Source organism: Panthera pardus, unplaced genomic scaffold (assembly GCF_024362965.1).
Source record: "Panthera pardus isolate Hobbes unplaced genomic scaffold, ASM2436296v1 HiC_scaffold_16, whole genome shotgun sequence".
NCBI classification, from domain to species: domain Eukaryota; kingdom Metazoa; phylum Chordata; class Mammalia; order Carnivora; family Felidae; genus Panthera; species Panthera pardus.
Genome location: NW_026526721.1, coordinates 116,602,721 through 116,616,712, shown reverse-complemented (window position 1 = coordinate 116,616,712; position 13,992 = coordinate 116,602,721). Strand labels below are relative to the sequence as shown.

Here is a 13,992-nt window from a genome sequence, read left to right as displayed (position 1 = left end):
AAACTAGACAAAGACCCTATTAAAAAGGAGAATTACAGACCAATATCCCGGATGAATAAGAATGCAAAAATTCTTAGCAAGATATTAGCAAATCGAATCTAACAGTACATTAAAAGATTTGTTCACATTCTTAAGGACAGGGAAGATGGGTTATTATTCTGTAAAAGATACATATATGTTTAAATACATGTTTTCAGATGTATGACTTTACTTCACATTAAACAAGAACCATCTGACAGCTACATTTTGAGAGTAATGTTTTTCTAACTAAAGGTTTGTTGTTACCTTCGAGGTTAAGTTTAGGAATTTCTAACTTCTAGGGATTCATAATGAAATTTATTAGAATAGATTTTAAGGGGCCTATTTCTATCTATCCATCCATCCATTCATATATCCAGTAACTTACCATAATTTTAATGACCAATGAATCTAGATAAAAATACAGATTTGAATTTTTTTAAAAAATAAGTATTATTGAGAAAAAATGCAGAATTCTGTACTCTAAGTCTTAGGTAGAAATCTGTATTTTTATCAAGAGACAGCATGTAGTTCTTATAATCAAGCATGCCTGAAATTGATAAAGAAATTTAATAGTTCTCATAAATTAATAGCTCTCAATTAAATCAGTCAGAAATTAGAATTTAAACCTGATTCAAGTAAAAACTAAACCAATCTATAAAGATGTTCTAAAAATCAACTAGTATCAATGAATTTAAACAAAGTAAAATATACCTGCACACTGCCTCGTATGCTGCAAATGCTCATGGTTTAACCTTCCCTCTCCTTCGAGATGCCAATTTTTCCCTACCACCTAGTGTTCTCAATTCCTTCTTATACAATATTTCTTTCTTTTACAATCTCAGAATTTGCATACTATCTGTTATTATAACAACATGTCTCTATTTAGTTAGCATGTTACATGAGGCAGAATAATTTCCAGTTGATATAAGCATACATATTGTCAACATAACTGTTCCTTAACATTCAGCGGATTGTTTTCAGCCTTCTCCATCTCTCAGCAAGAGCAAAAGGTGCCATAGGTTGAAAAGGGGGGGGGGGAACTAAGATGGCAGAGTAGCAGGAGGACCCTAGACTTGCCCCAGACCTCAAGCACAGCTAGATAAATATCAAATCATTCTGAATACCCAAGAAACCAATCTAAGGACTAACAGAACAAACACATCTGGGGCACATCTGGGAGAGGGGTATTGCCATTTCACTCCCTTACCCCTCAGCACAGGTGCAGAGACACCTGCTAAGGGCAGCTAGCCGGGACACTGGCTCTTTGCTGTGCTTCACTCCAAACTCCATGCCCCTGTGCTTTGGTGGGACTGCCCTTCTGGGACAAACCTGCACCAGTCCCAGAGTAATGAGACCCTCCCCCAAAGAACCAAGCAAGGGTCCCTGCCATGCCAAATCTCTAGTTTGGAATTTTAAAACTCAGTCGGCCTGCCTGGGATAGAACACAGGTGCACTGGGCTACCAGGCCGGCAGATGGCCCAGACAGACATGGTGAAGGCAGTGATCTACGAAACGCCTGGGACACAAACAGGGGAGATTATTAGCTCTTCTGGGAAGGCTTCCCAGGCAGCAGCAGGTGTGCACTCCCCTCTGTGCGGACTAGAGAGTTGGCTGGAGCCATTTTCCTCGCTGCCCCTTAGCATAAACTAACTTCAGTAAGCAGCACAGTGCCAACAATGGTGGTCTGAACTACCTACACCAAGCCCTGCCCCCTATGCTCTGCTCATGCTGCTTTTCTGGGGCAAATGTGTCTGACAAACAGAGCAGTGGGCCCCTCCCCTGGAAGACCAATACAAGCCCTTGCATGCACCATGTCCACTGACCACAGAGTGCTGCAAAGCTTCAGCTTTAGTGGAAAGAGCAAGCGGACCAGAGAACACGTAATTAAAACCTGCCACACTCTGGCCAAGGTCCAAACGCTCCCCACTGCAGGCAAGGGGAAATTCCGGAGAGGAGTGACCTAAGGGAAAGAGTAGCCAAAACACAGCAGCAGAGTGCACATAGCATACACTGGAGACACTTTCTGAAGGCACCGGGCCCTGGACAGTGTATGACCTCTGCTTCATAAAGCCATTACTCTCAGTAGCAGGAAATATAAAAGGCTTTCCTAATACATAGAAAAAAAGAGCTAGAGAAAATGCCAAGAAGGAGATATTGATTCCAAAAGAAAAACAAGAAGAGGCCACAGCTGGGAATCTAACTGAAACAGACATAAGTAATATGCCTGAATCAGAATTTAAAGTAACAATCATAAGGATACGAGCTGGGTTAGTAATAGAAAAGACCCCTTCTACAATGTCTCCATTTTATTGTAGCCCATTCCAGTATTATGTTTAGTGTAAAACAATGCTCCTGAAAATTTACCTGCTAGAATTATAAACAGCAGAGGTGAGGAGGAAGTTAGTGGTGACAGCGGGAGGGAAGAAGGAAGGAGCCATGAGGCTGGACAGGACGAGGTTGGTGAAGTTATGGTTTGCTGCTTTTGCAAGGCAGCTCTGATGGCATAGAAGGCATCCCACAGCAAGAGCATCAACATGGTGCTTGCTGCATCCAACACTGCAGCTGCTCAGTATCTTGCTTTTCAATTCCAACTTTGTCAACAGTGATGGGCTAACAAAGCTCAATGAAAACACAAACTCTCAAGCCCACACCATGGACATCTAAAACCTCAATCACAAAACCAGAATGGTCAGCCCTTTGCAGCCGTGTATATATTGGAAGGTGTCCTATCCACTAGGCAAAGGAGCTGCTGGATACGTCATCTTGCAATTCTTGAGGCATGAGACGTGGGAACCTGCACATGCAATCTAAAACCCTGGGTCCTGCCTGTCTCCAGTGCCTTCAACTGTGAGTGGGGAGAAAAGAAAGCCAGGGAGTCACTGTCTGGACAATTCCTTCTGATTCTTACTTACCGGGAGCAGGGAAAATGGTTTCTGTAAATCTTCTGCAGCTGCTACACTCCATCTTCCTCTATGGGATTAACACGGATACAAGGGATTAACAGCCACTGCTGGCACACTTCAGATGGCGTGGACAGTGGTCCAAGTGTGGGTTCAAGTTCCAGAGATGTCCTTAATGGGGGGTGAATCAAGCAATCTCCTTGTTGTCGGGTTATCCTACATAACACGGTGTGATCATAGTTAGATCCACGTACAGAACTCTTGTTCTAAAGATGAAAACTACCCTGTGTAGAAAGCATTTAAAACGGTGCCTGGCACAGGCAAGCCCTCAATAAAGTTTCATTATTACTATTATTTCAATAGATAAAATATATAAACTAATGAAAAGACCAAGAATAAATATCTATATTCAAGAATAGCCTATAAAAAAGCTGTTAGCCTTTTAACAAGTATTGAGCACCCATGCATAAGATTTTATGCTGGGCTTCCTGCTGTCTCCACTAGCTTCTTCCTCAACTCCACTGTTTATAATTCTAGCAGGTAAAGTTTCAGGAGCATTGTTTTACACGAAGCATTAATACTGGAATGGACTGAAATAAAATGGAGACATTGTGGAAGGGGTCTTTTCTATTCCTAGCTAACTGAAAGACAAAAGAGAGTGCATCTCAAGTGTCTGCAGGGTTCGCTGTTAGTTGAGTATAGCTTCATCATGTCGTATCATTCAGATGAATGCATTTAGATAGCAATAGCAATAGACTTAAAAGAGCAGGTGATACAAAGTGTTAAAAACACCTGAAAATTAGGAAAATATAATATCCATTAAATCTTTAACATAGAGGTCTTTTTTTGCAACCCTGCAATATGAAAAATAGAGTATTTTTACTCTATGTTACTATAGTAGGCTTTACGATATAAAATGAGAGACTATTTATACAATTATGCTTGTTTATGTGAGAGCCTTGATAAAGCTCTTAGTAAATAGGAACAATACTTTTAAAGTGTTCAAATTTCATAACTCGTATTTCACAGTAGGGATATAGGCTGGGTTCATACATGTTAATGTGCCAATAATCCTAACTAAGTAAGTATGCTGTGCTTAAAAATGAATCATTTAGTAGTCTTTGCAGTAAAAGGTTAATACGTTATTTATTTTTCTACATCCATAGACGGCTGTTCCAATTTAATTGTTATAGGTAGATTAAAGCTTAGTTCACAACCTTGGTAGCTTCTGGAATGTAATCTGAAACCAGTCTCCACAGGCAGCTGGGGGGGGTGTGTGTGGGGGGGACAAAAAGGCAGACCACTCCAGATTGGCAGGTAGCAAGTCTAATAAACAAGGGACCTTACACACAAGGCTGGTCTTGGATGGCTGCAGGCTGTGAGTAGATCTTTACACCCACCACCAGAATCTTATAAGTTCATATGGAGGACTCACCTGGGTTGTCACATACACCATCCACGAGGTCTCATCACCACATTACTATCTCAACGCTGTGTCCTGAGGCAGCTGGCGAAAGCACGTAGAGTACATATTCCAAGGACAGGAGAGGGGATGAGTCACAAGTGCCCAGGTCCAGCTCACAGGTCAAATGGTGGTCACATCCTCTCGATGACCTCCTCCAGCATTAGCATGCTGAAAATTTCAATTTTTTTTAAGTGTTTATTTATTTTTTTATTTTTGAGAGAGACAGACAGAGAGAGACAGAGTGTGAGTGAGGGAGGGGCAGGGAGTGAGGGAGACACAGAATCCAAAGCAGGCTCCAGGCTCCAAGCTGTCACCGCAGAGCCTGTTGCGGGGCTTGAAGTCACTAACTGTGAGACCATTACCTGAGCCAAAGTTGCGTGCTTAACGGACTGAGCTACCCAGGCACCCCAGCATGCTGGAAATTTTAGAAAATTATTACAATAACATACACATACAATAAAACATTGTTTTTATTATCAAAGTAATAAGTATCCACAGAAAATCAAGGAACACAAAAAGTCATAAAGAAGAAATGAGCTACATCATCGTTCTTACCTTCCCAAAGTAATCATCCCTAAAATGTTGGCATAATCCATTTGTGTGTATGTGAATTTCTGTGTGTATGCATGCAGAGTGAGTTACAATACATCTTACAATAAAATTAGACTACAATTATAGTCATACATTAATGAATATATATTTTGGATGTAACAAATATTTCTGAAACCACAACTTTAGTAACTACAAAGCAATCTATTAATGGCTTTACCTTAACTCATTCAAACTATTTTGTTATTGCTTTAATTTTTCTTGGTATTATGATTAATACGATAAAATAGCCTTTCACATAAATGTTTTTACGTACATATGGTTATTGTCTATTGCCTTGGTATAAAATAATTTATGTTAAGATTTTGGGTCTATAGGTGAATTTGGGAACATTATGCCCAGATATTTTCTTTCTAGTAAGGGTCCTTCTGTTTAAGCCCATATCACATATGAATGAACATCTTAGCACTGAATATTCATTTCCTTTAATCGTTGTCAAATTACTACATGAAAATTATGGCTATTGTTTTATAATACCATTAAATAGAATTCCTTCTAGTACTTGAAAATACTAGTAATGCACTGCTCAAAACAAAATTTAACTTATACTGGCTTAATAGATTTTAGAAAAATGCAAGACATAGTGTAGAATAGCAGATATACAGTACTGTTATGCAGTTTTAACCTCACATTCAAAAGGATCTGATTCCTCCTTTTGTAAGAGACACTTCAAATCATCTATTGCTAGTTCAAAACTATACAATTTATTAATTTCTTCAAATGAAGCAAGATAAGGACAAATACAAATGTAATGGGTACTTAGGCAAGCAGCCTCCCCAACTAGAAGTTTAAAATAACAAATGCAAAAAAATAATAATAATAAAATAAAATAACAAATGCAACGTATCTCCATTTAGCTTGCCTGTGGATTCTGTATTGAACATCAACATAGTTGAGTTGCTAGCATTCTATAAGTGAATAAATCAAAATTAACACATATTTTCCAGTACAGGCACAGTGAAATTGTTAATAAGGAATGATTCATATCAGATTTGGCAGGGAGACCCAGAAATATGGACTCTGCTCCTTCCCAAGCTTACACATTGAGGGTATAACTAGATTCTTGTGGTGAATTCCCTAAACTTAATAAGCATTCTTTTGCTTACCTTCTTTTCTGAACATTTCTGAAACTTCTTAAGCTTACATCAGCGTATGGGGAAGGCTAAGATACCTGAGATATCCAAAACTGATTATTATTTTTATGGCCAATCTATCGAATCAGAATTTGATCCCATCATTATTGACCATCTCTATCTTTAAACTGTCACTTCCCCCGCACCTTCGAAGACAGTTTAGAAATATCAATCCATTTCATTTTGTAAAAAGTTCTAGAGAACAGGTAGCATAACAGAGAGGGAAACAGTAGCACAGAGAAGCTCAAAGGCATCTCTCCAGGACCCAAGCATGGGCAACCTAGCTCCCTCAAAGCCACAGCTCCGCATGTGCCTCAACGGCTGCAGATGCTTGCCTTTCAGCTACACCAGATCCCTTTGGTACTTGCCTCTGAGGTAGGGTGGGGAGGGAAAACCGACTAGAAAAGTAAATATATTTTAATGAGCCACTCTTTAGTGTCTCTACAAAACCTAGCAGTTCTGGTGACAGATTTGGTAGAATCAAAAGTGGAAATGACCCGTTCAAACATATGTTTCTTTGAATTTGAAGTTCATTTCATAATCAGGTAGGCATGGTCTTTGAGCTATTTTGAAATGATCGTATTTGGTTAATTTCTTTTTTCTTGAAGAATATTTGGCATATAATATTGTATTGGTTTCAGGTGTACAGCACAATTATTCAATATTTACATACATTGCTAAAAGGTCACATTAAGTCTAGTTCCCATTTGTCACCATACAAAGTTGTAACATTGACTATGTTCCCTGTGTTGTACATTATAGCCCCATCATATTTATTTATTTTTTATAACTGGAAAACTGTATTTCTTAATCCTCTTCACCTACGTAGTCCATTCTCCTACCTAGAAGTGGGATTGCTGGATTGTATGGTAATTTTTTAATTTTTTGAGAACTCCATACTATTTTAATAGTGACTGAAATAATTTATATTTCCAACAGTGCGCAACGGTTCCCTTTTTGTCACATCCTCACCAACTCTTGTTATTTCTTGTCTTTTGGTAACAGCCATTCTGACAGTGTGATATCTCATTGTGGTTTTGATTTGCATTTTCCTGATGGTTAATGAGGCGGTTCATCTTTTTGTGGGCCGGTTGGAAGCCTGTATGTCTTCTTTAGAAAAATGACTGTTCATATTCTCTGCCCATTTTTAGCCGAACTTTTTGTTTTTTTCATATTGAGTTATAGGAGCTCTTTATGTTTTGGACATTCATCCCTTATCAGATATATCATTATAAATATCTTCTCCTATTCAGTAGTTTGCCTTTTCATTTTGATGATGGTTTCCGCAACTATGCAAAAGTTTTTCAGTTTGATTTAGTCCCGCTTGCTTATTTTAGCTTTTGCTGTACTTGTTTGATGAGACAGATGCAAAAGTATCATTAAGACTAATGTCAAAAAGCTTACTACCTTTGTTTTCTTCTAGGATTATTATGTTAAATTATTTACAATATCAAACCACAAGGCTGGAAAAGATAGGTTAAATAGCCATATTTCAAAATTCCTGAACAGGTAACTCTTGTTAAATGTAAAGTTAAAACTAACTTCAATGACAAGAACAAAGAAATTAGAATTTTTTAAAGAGAAAGACTGAAATTTTTTTTTCAGAAGTTTAAAGTATGTTTATAAGGAGTGGATGGATGTATAAAGATGCGGCATTTATATACCGATAATTTAAGACCCCAATGATCAGAAATATCAGTTTATGGGGTTTTAATTTTTGAATATTAATTACTAAATATATATGTTATATTGCATGAAGTTTGTTCTCTGACCATAATGGAATTAAACTAGGGACCACTAACTCATGGATAAGAGAAAAACCTTCAAAACTTAGAAATGAAATATTTCTCAATAATCCATGGGAAATTAGAAAATGTTTTTAAATTAATAAAAATAATAGGTCTTAACTATGGTGAACTCTCTGGGACTGTTTATTTTTCAAGGATCTGCTCAACTCAAAGGCGATCATGCAGCAGTATCCCTGAAACTGACCTCATATTATACTGGGTTTACTCCCAAATACAACTTGGGATTGTATACAAATAAGCATAACTTCCTGGTACCACTGAAATATTTACTGATAACACTCTATTCTCTACCTGCAACCTGACTGATTTACATTTCTCATGTACATTTAGAGAACCTTTAAAATATAAACAGAAGCTTTCCTTTTCTTCTTAAAAATGTGATTACACCGCTGTAAATTTATCGAATTCAAGACTGAATAGCTAGCTGGGATAAAATTTAGCTATGGGCAATGATCATCTATTAGGTCATATTGGCATCCAATCTCAAGATGATGAAATTTGCTGCAAAAAAACGCTGCATAGGTGGGTCTTAATGAAGGACTGTGCACAGGTATGACAAACTGTGTCATGAACCATGGCGGGCACCCCAGATTTCACTTCTGTCATCTCTCAAGTCATCATTTGTTCAAACTTACCTATTACTATTCATTCCTGGGACAGCGGTCTGTCTCTGCTACCAAAATCCAATCCAAGATAAAAAAAAAATAACTTCTGCTTTTTAAAAAAGGAATTAGTGTCTTTTTTATTGTATGCATGTACTTATTCAATTACAGAATTATAGAATTACCTAAAGGTAAGTAATTATGACCTAGGGGAATGATCCCAAGAACCTAAGACATGATCAAATTTACAGATTATTTCTTTTCTCTTGGGTACTTTCTGAAAAACTTGCAACTATATAAACCTTTGATATTAAAATAATACAAAAATAATTGAGAATAAAATTGAAATACAAATTGAAACCTTCTATAGCAAACTTTAAAAGAGGCATTTTGTTGTGATTTTTGTATTAGGTCAAGTTGCTGAAGATTTTTTTAAGTAAATGTATATTCTTATATTGTAACATTAATCATTTACTAAACCAGTTAAAATACTATTCTGGAGTATCTAAAATAGTAAATATTTTAAAAATGGATGATTAATAGGATATATACTGTTCCTACAAACAATTGGCTTATCTCCCAAACTTTTTGTCAATTTAATGAAAATATCTCCAAAATGTTTAGTCATCTTCCTACCTTCTCAAGCATGTAAATATTATCCAAAATGCTTCAGAAAAAGAAAATGGCTAAATATATATTTTTTTAATATTTTATTTATTTTTGATAAAGAGAGACAGCACAAGTGGGGGAGGGGCAAAGAGAGACGGAGACAGAGAATCCGAAGCAGGCTCCAGGCTCCGAGCTGTCACCACAGAGCCTGACGCAGGGCTTGAACTCACTCACAAACCATGAGATCATGATCTAAGCCAAAGTCAGATGCTTAACTGACTGAGCCACCCAGGCGCCCCCAAATATATTTTTAAACAGTTATACTTGAATTTGTTCTGGACAGTGTAAACACTGCATATTTTTCATCATGTTGAAACTCAAGAAAAATAATGCACATATTTCATAATGCTTAAGTAAATAAATTATAGTGAAACCCCCTGATACAATCTTATTGCCAGCTATAAAAGGTATGGTTCCTTTTGCAAAAATCATAAAATGTTTATAATATGAGTAATTATAATGTGGATAATTTTGTTTTTAAAAAGTCTGAAAAACCTAGAGGAAATAAAATGTAAGCAATGTATAATAGATTGTAATAATCTCAATAAGTTGAAAAAATAATAAAAATAGAACTGCCACTGCACCATACACTTAAAAATGGTTAAAATGGTATATTTTATATATGTATATATTATATTTTACAACAAATTTTATATGTATATTTTATAGCAAAGCAAAGAAAAAAAGGCAAGAATCACTGTAATTTGAAGTCATCTATAGTAGCAGCAAAAACGCCTATTTACATTTAGAACGCCCAATACCACTAAATTAAAAATATAAAAGTAACATGTATTTGTTGTGATGACCTTGAAAAATTAAATAAAAGTTAATCTATAGAAAACCCCAGAACTGACAAAGTAGTCTCTTGTAGTGAATCTGTAAGTAAAAAGACCTTCTGAGTTCACCAGAGGCATAGTTTATGCACACTCTTTCAAGTTCAATTCTCTTAATAGGTTTTTAATCTTGGCTCTTGCAGTATACTGTGTTGATGAGTTTCATCAGTTTCTTGGTTACTTAAGATCTAGATAGCTGTTGTTAAAAAAACAAACATTAAAAATCAAAAATAAAAAAAAAAAAGGGGGGGTGCCTGGGTGGTTCAGTTGGTTAAGCATCCAACTTTGGCTCAGGTCATGATCTCACGTTCCTGAGTTGGAGCCCTGCATCGGGCTCTGTGCTGACAGCTCAGAGCCTGGAGCTTGCTTCCAAATCTGTGACCCCCTCTCTCTCTGCCCCTCTACCGCTCATACTCTCTCAAAAAATAAATAAATGTTAAAAAAAAATTAAAAAAGAGAAAGATCTAGATAGCTGTGTGGGCTCAATAAGAAGTCAAATCCAACGACTATGAAGAATTCAGTTACTCCTATTCAGCACGTTGGTGTTGGCACCTTACTAGTTTCCTGTCACATATGCTGGGAATAGAAAAACTAACCTAAAAGTCACTATACAGGCTTTGCACTAATAAGATAAATAAACATCTATTACTATGAGATAACATAAATATACAGATATCCGTAATTTCACGGTATCTTTTATTATTAGAACTGTAAATGTAATGTATTCATTTAATTATGTATTATCATGGAATCGATCATTAAAAAAAAAAACTTGAGAAGTGAATGCTTTTCACTAGGACTAAATGACATTTGGCAAAATCTAATCAATTTTATGTTACCATTTTTGTAATCTACATGAATATATTCCTTATTTTATTCATGCTATGACTGTCCAAACAAACGGTATATGATAGAATATTTCCTTCTTTTCTTTTTGGTGAATGTTAAGGATTGTAAAGGTCAGCTTGTGGCTTTATTTTAAAATAAAAGCATGAGACTGAATGGAAACAAGCCTATAACTACAGTTCCTGGATAAATTTTATTAAGTATATTAAATTAGTTTAAATGCTTTAGAGACTATTAGGTCTCTCTCAATCTTAGCTTTCAAGGAATAGTTTTTGCCATTACGAAGTATAAAAATATTGGAAGAACAATGTTCTCATGAGGTTTATATAAGATGTATAATAGACTTACCATGTTAATTATATCTGGACTATTAACAGATAACATCTTATTGTATTATTACCCATCTAGTCTTCTAGTATCGAAAATTATAACAAAGCAGGAGATCATGCGGCCTATGAGATTGAATCACTTTGACAAGAAATCTTACATTTATAAAAATGGACTCGTTTTGAATAGGTGTTATCTGCAGACAAACAATAACAAAAAATTCAAGCGGTCATGGAGTACTCATATCATGAAAAATAAGGATTCCTTCTGGCCAAATTGTAGAAAGAGCCCAAAAGTCCATCAACTAATGAATGGATAAAGATAGGTGTGCGTGCATGTGTGTGTATTATCTATATACACACACACACGCACATACACAATGGAATATTACTTGGCGATCAAAAGAATGAAATCTTGCCATCTGCAACAATGTGGATGGAACTAGAGTGTATTATGTTAAGAAAAATAAGTCTGAGAAAGAGAAATGATTTCACTCATATGTGGAAACTCATTTGAGAAACTCAAAAGATGAATTTAGGGGAAGGGAAGGAAAAATAAGATAAAAACGGAGGCAAACCATAAGACACTCTTAAAGACAGAGAGAAAATTGAGGTTTGCTGGAGGGGAGGTGGGTGGGGGGCGATGGGCATGAAGGAGGGCACTTGTTGGCATGAGCACTGGGTGTTATATGCAAATGATGAATCACTGGGCTCTACTCCTGAAACCAGTATGTTAACTAACTTGAATTTAAATAAATAAATTTAAATAAATATTTAAAAATACTCTTTGGAATAGGTGTTATCTGTAGACAAACACAACATAAAATTCAAGCAGTCATGGAGTACTTATATCATGAAAAATACAAATTCATTCTGCCCCAATCCCCATTTCTTATCTTTAAAGCTACTCTTTAGAGATACCAGATACTTTGTATTCTGGGAGACATTCTAAGAACCAAACTAATATGTACACCTTGTGTCTTAGTCCATCTGTGCTGCTATAACAAAAATAGCATAAACTGGGAGGCTTATAAACCACAAATATTTATTTTTCACAGTTCTGGAGGCTGAAGTCCAAGATCAGGGGGCCAGCCTGATTTGGTGAAGTCCCTCTTCCCAGATACAGACTTACTGTAACCTCACAAAGTGGAAGGGAGAGAGATCTTTCCTTGCCACATATTTTTATAAGAGGCCATTCATGAGGGTGGCATCCTTGTAAACTCAGCATTTCCCAAAGGTTCTACACTATCACATTGGGTATTAGGACTCAATATACCAATTCTGAAGGGACACAAATATTTATAGTACCTTATAATACACATGACAGTCTTGTGTGTTTATTTGTTTTTAAACTTACTAAAGTCTTCATATTGATCACATTTCAATTCATACAAACCTTGTTCTTAATGACTGCAATTAACTGGCTACTTAATGGAAATTTAAGTTCTTTCAAAATTTCTGCTATTTCAAAAAATGTGCAATATATGTGTATTTATTTCTGTTGGGTATATACCTGGGAGAATAGCTGGATCGGTTTCTTACAATAACGAGGTTGACTAATTTTTGTTGTTTGAAAGTCAATTGTATCTCCTTTTTTACAAGCTGCCATTTGTCCATTTTTATCTTAGTTTTTCTTGTTTTCGATTTGAGTTCTTTATAGAAAGATTATGAGAACTTTATCATACGTTGAAATATTTTTGAAATGTATCATTGGCCTTTACTTATTGGAATCTGCCATGCATTTTTTTTATTTTATGCAGTCACATTTTAGGTATTTTTGTTCTTATCACGTGTTCCCTCATCCTGAAGAATGAGAACTATCAAGCTAAGTTTTCATTACGGCATGCAAGAGGAGTCGGTCAGGTGGAAACTGCCAGGGGACAGAGACGCAGAGGTGGCGAGAGTAGCCCGGCCACGCGACTTCTTCCGACTAGAGGCGCAAGAAAGCCGGGCCGAAAGCACTGGGAAGCGCAACCGGTTCTCCCAGCGCGCACACCTCCCCGTCGGTCCCGCCTCCTCTCGGGGAAGACGCGCTTCGCAATCCCGCGCCACCTGCGGGAGCAGCGCGCCGCGCAGCGGGCCGCCGAGGGCCAGCCCAGGACGTCCGCAGGCCCCCGCCTCCCCCCGCCACGCAGCTCGGCGCCCACCGCCCGGACCCCGCTCTTCGCCCGCCCTGAAGGCCCACTCACCGCCGGGCCCGCCGTCCGCTCGGCACCCGCGACGCCGGGCCGGGGTCTAACTTTCCTAGCGGAGCCGAGGAAAGAGGAGGAGCGGAGGAAGGGGGCAGGAAGAGGAGGGCTTTCCAAATTAAAAACAAACTAAAGCCTGGAGGGGAGGGGGCGGTGCGGGGCTCGGGGGCGTGGCCCCGGCTCGCCCGGACCCTCCCCCGGGGCGCGCGGCCGCGCGGGCCTCCGACCCCGCCCCCCGCGCCCCGCCCCCCGCGCCCCGCGCCCCGCGCCCCGCGCTCCGGCGCCTTGGGTCGGTGGTCCCGGGAGGTGTGGGCTTCCGAATGAGAAAGGAGTGGGAGGGGGACCCGGGGAGAAAGGTTGTCGCAGCTCTAGAGTGAGGGGAAGAGAAAGGTAAGGGCAAGTCGACGGTTGCATCTAATCAGAGACGCAGGTTCCACAGCCTGTGAGGAAGAGTTTTGCTGACCGAGATTACAGAGCACGAAAAGGAAAAACAAAAACAAAAACAAAAACACCCACTTCGCCCGAGCCCTGTTAATTTGACTCTGTTCCCACCACCAGACCCTTGGCGCGGGCCCAGGCATTTTGTTTTCT

General features: G+C 38.2%; 1 protein-coding gene across 3 annotated transcripts in view; it reads right to left on the bottom strand.

Moving 5' to 3' along the window:
* Positions 1–13,575, bottom strand: part of PLSCR4 (phospholipid scramblase 4) — a 135,095-nt gene extending 121,520 nt beyond the window's left edge. Inside the window, exons 1-3 of one of the 3 annotated variants that reach the window (XM_053903736.1) lie at positions 13,402–13,574; positions 4,357–4,554; positions 2,934–3,137 (exon numbers count right to left, since the gene is read on the bottom strand). The gene's annotated coding sequence lies outside the window, so the exon portion shown is untranslated. Of the gene's footprint in view, positions 1–2,933; positions 3,138–4,356; positions 4,555–13,401 lie in introns of all 3 variants that reach the window. The other 2 variants (XM_053903738.1, XM_053903737.1) reach the window with 2 other exon arrangements.
* Positions 13,576–13,992: the final 417 nt, after the last annotated feature.